This window comes from Henckelia pumila, chromosome 2, assembly GCF_033568475.1.
Source record: "Henckelia pumila isolate YLH828 chromosome 2, ASM3356847v2, whole genome shotgun sequence".
NCBI classification, from domain to species: Eukaryota; Viridiplantae; Streptophyta; class Magnoliopsida; order Lamiales; family Gesneriaceae; genus Henckelia; species Henckelia pumila.
In genome coordinates this window covers 164,017,443-164,022,084 of record NC_133121.1, presented here as the reverse complement: position 1 = coordinate 164,022,084, position 4,642 = coordinate 164,017,443, and positions in this window count along the sequence as shown.

The window sequence follows — 4,642 nt, the reverse complement described above, 5'->3', positions numbered from 1 at the left end:
TTTTGATCAGGGTCCTTTTTGCGAAAATTGGATTTTTCAGGGACTAAAACGCAATTATCGGTTTTTATAGATATTTATAAGGCTTTTGGACCCATTCTCTTCTCCATCACCTCCATTGCATTGCCTCCCTCCATTGAAGCCGATTCATTGAGCTTCCAAGCTTTCTGATTTCAATCCGAGCTCGATCCGGCCGTTGGAAATTATTTCTGAAGGCAGATTAGCGATCACTGCAACGAGAGCTCCGTTATATCGTAAGTTTTTCTACGATCGGATACATTCTAGTTTTTGGATGTTGTTAGAATCGTTCTAGATTCGAGTATGTCGTTCTATACAGAGTTCTGATCATTTATTATCTCTCAGTTTTGAAATAGAGCGACGTTCGGATTTGTTATGATTTTTGGAAGCCATTTTTGAAAGTTTGAGTTTTGAGATTTGTTGGGATTGCCTTGTTGTTGTTGTATTAGCATTGTTATGAGATTATATCGGTATTGAACTGCTGTTTGCGTTTCCGGTTTGTTCAGTTTTTAGCCGTTATGCCGTCGGTTTGAGTTTTGGGATTTCAAACCGTTTTTGAGTTGTTGAACTTGGCTTGTGAGTTGATCATGGTTATTGATCTTTGATTTATATCTGAACAGATTCTTTTGGAGTTTGTCAAGCCCAGGGTTAACAGCATTTGTTCGTTTCAGAGATTTGGACGAAGAACGGTATAGATAATTACCTTGAGCCTTGTTGTTGTTTAGATTGGTTAGACTTTGATACAATCTTTTGTTGTAGCTTCCCAGAAGTTGGAACTACTGCCTTGAAAGGTAAAAGCATTCATCGATAGTGGGATAGCAAACTCGGGACAGTTGGTTCTCGAGTTTCCCTTAAAAGCACATACTTGCATCTACACTTGTTCTAGCATGAGGAACTTGTGTCTTGTTGAATTGCTTGAGCTTTTATTATATGGCTATGTTTAATATTCTGTTATGCATTCATCTTGAGCCAACTTTGATTTCAGCGGGCAGAATAGCCCTTTTTGTTTAGACGTTTGGGAACTATAATTGAGTGGCCTAGGTCGTAGTCATTTTGCCTAGTGCTAGCATACTCATTATAGTTGCTCAAAGTCTAGAGGAGTGGGATACGTGGCACCACCTCGATTGGGAGAGTCGGTGATTGTTTACGTGATCTCATCCTCGGGATCCCAAAAGCACAGCAGAAATCCCTCGTTTATCAGATTTGATATCCCGGTTTAAAGACATGCATTTCATTACGTTGTTATTGATTTCGTTGTTGTTTTGAAAGCATGTTTGTTGTTGTATTACTTGTATGTTGCTTTTATTGGGATTATCATTCTCACCGGTTATCCGGCTGTCGCTTTGTTTTGTATGTGTACTTGGCAACAGGTGGGGCAGGATCAAGTCAGAAGAGGCATATTGGTTAGCTTTGAGGGAATGATGTAGAAGTGAGACTCGGTTTAGAAGTCTTGTTAGCATGACAATCTAGTTTATGTTTTGAAGCATGTTAAGAACTTGAACTTGGATTGGAAGTGGTCTTGCTTGTGGTTAGAACTCTTGTATTCTGTATTCGGCTTGTAATAGCTAGCATCGATGCGTGATCTTCACTTTTATGTATTTAAATGCTATGTTGTTGGATATATATTAGTTGGATCATGTTAGAGTTCTTTTGGTTATGTTATTGCACTTTTGGAGGCTTGTTTTGAGCCAATTCAGCAGGCCATGTGCGCCCGCGCCTCGGGTGGGGCGCCCGCGCGTCCCGCACTACGTTTTGGAAGTTTTGGGCAGAGCTTCAGGAGCGCGCGTGCCTCGGGTGGCGCGCCTGCGCGAGGGCTTGGGCAGGACGCCATGCGCGCCCCCCTGTAAAAAAAAATGCTCTTGGCTTTTAATTGCTTACTTATTGAATTACTCCTTTAATTGTTGTTTAGAACCGAGGTCTCACATTAAGTGGTATCAGAGACTTAAGATTCTTGGTCAAACTAGAGTGAGCGGGTAGATCGAGTATGCGTGTATTGGCTCCTCGCATGTGTTTGAATTATTTTAACTGTGTACTTAATTCCATGCGAGCATGCTTTATTATTGAGAATTATTGAATTACATGGTTATGTGATTTAATTTATAAAGCATGATCTACTTGAGATATAACTGTTTCTGTTATCGACTGGTATTCGGTATTCCAAGCGGTTGTGAGGGCACTGATTGTAGCGATTGAGATATCTCGTGTCCTAACCTTTGATTATCAGATGTAGAAGTGAGACTCGGTTTAGAAGTCTTATTAGCATGACAATCTAGTTTATGTTTTGAAGCATGTTAAGAACTTGAACTTGGATTGGAAGTGGTCTTGCTTGTGGTTAGAACTCTTGTATTCTGTATTCGGTTTGTAATAGCTAGCATCGATGCGTGTTCTTCACTTTTATGTATTTAAATGCTATGTTGTTGGATATATATTAGTTGGATCATGTTAGAGTTTTTTTGGTTATGTTATTGCACTTTTGGAGGCTTGTTTTGAGCCAATTCAGCAGGCCATGCGCGCCCGCGCGTCCCGCACTACGTTTCGGAAGTTTTGGGCAGAGCTTCAGGAGCGCCCGCGCCTCGGGTGGCGCGCCCGCGCGAGGGCTTGGGCAGGACGCCATGCGCGCCCGCGCGCCCCTCTGTAAAAAAAATGCTCTTGGATTTTAATTTCTTACTTATTGAATTACTCCTTTAATTATTGTTTAGAACCGAGGTCTCACAGAATCTAATCGAGAACATGTCTGCCAATTCTCAACAATTTCGCACCAATAGAGGCGATCCGATACCGAAAAGAAACAACGAGGTAAATGTTTCTTCCCTTGGACAAAAACTGATTGATCTGACGTCTCTTGTGCGTTAACTTGCTGTAGAAAATGGACAAAATGTGAAAAAGTGTGGAATTTGTGCTGCGATGGGGCATTCAACTGACATGTGTCCCATCCTTCAAGAGGGATCTACTGAGCAAGTCAATGCAGCAGGAGGATTTCCAGGGCCACCACAAAGAAATTATGATCCTTACTCGAACACGTACAATTTGGTTTGGAAGGATCATCCAAACCTTAGATTTGGCAATCCTTCAATGAACCAGCCTACACCTCAAGTGCAGCCGAATAATCAAGCTTACAGGCCACCATATCCCCCACAACCGCAGCGTCCTCAAGTTCCAACGTCTGGTGAGTTTCTAGAAAACATTGTTAAGGATCTTGCAACTAATACTTTAAATTTTCAACAGGAAACAAGAGCAAGTATCCAACACTTGAACACCTGGCAACCAAAATCAATAGGTTGGAGGCACAAAACTCCAGCGGTCTACCATCTGAGATAGTGCCTAATCCAAAGGAAAATGTGAGTGCAATAACTATAAAGACTGTAAGAGAGTTGAAGGTTCATGAAGAAGTGGTGCAAGCACCAGTCCATAACGAAGATGAGGAGGATGGCATAGTTCAAAAGGATACAACAAAAGGTAAGTTCCCTCCCCTTTCTGAGTATAAACCCGTACCCTCGTTTCCCCTTGCGTTGAATGAGTCTAGGAAGGATGATGGTATCAAGGGGTTGTATGAAACTTTTCTTAGATGCGAGGTAAATATCCCTTTGTTAGATGTTATCAAACAAGTACCCCGTTATGCTAAATTTTTAAAAGAAGTACGTACTGCGAAAAGAAACCACAAACTAAAGTGAAGCCAGAAAGTTGAATTAGGATAACAAGTTTCTGTTAAGATTCAGAGAAAGATAACCCAAAAATGCAAGGATCCAAGTATGTTTTCGATTCCATGTAAAATAGGAGATGTTCAGCTTCACACAACTATCTAGATTTAGGAGCATCGATTAATGTCATGTCATACTCTATTTATGCTTCCTTAAAACTAAGGCCCTTGAATGAAACTGAAATTTTAATTCAGATGGCTGATAGATCTACTATTTATCCTAGGGGTGTGATAGAAGATGTTCTTGTGCAAGTTGGTAACCTGGTTTTTCCTGCTGATTTTTATGTGCTTGACATGAAAAACAATGATTTGAATAGTTCAATCTTCCTAGGAAGACCGTTCCTAAAAACTTCAAAGTCCATCATAGATGTTAATAATGGTACTCTCACTATGGAATTTGATGGGGGACATTAGTAAGTTTAATATTTTTGATACCCTGCATATTCATAGTTGTGAAAGTATTGTTAATACTCTTGATGTCATTAAGCACTTTCCACAAGAACACAAGGAATTTTTGAACAGGATAAGTTAGAGAAAGCTGTTGCAAAATATGCTAAAAACTCCGATGATAAAAATTTTCTTCCTGATTTGCAGGCACCTACAGTTGAGATAAAACTTCCTCTAGATCGAACAAAAAGAATACCAATGGGAAAAGGGAAACATAATCAAGAGACAAGGATCTACAAGAAATCCAAGAAGAGAAAGCATGGAACAAAGTTAACTGTGAAAATGCTCAAGTGGGTGAAGATGGATAAAATTATCAAATATGAACCACCATGAGCAAGAGAAAGCATACAGTCGGGCCGAAGACTGTAAACAAAGGCGCTGCTTGGGGTCAACCCAAGGGAGTGTTTTCTTTTCATTTTTGGTTTTGAATTAATTTTTTTTTTCGTTTTATTTTTGTTTCTTTCAGAACCGAGTGCTGCCACC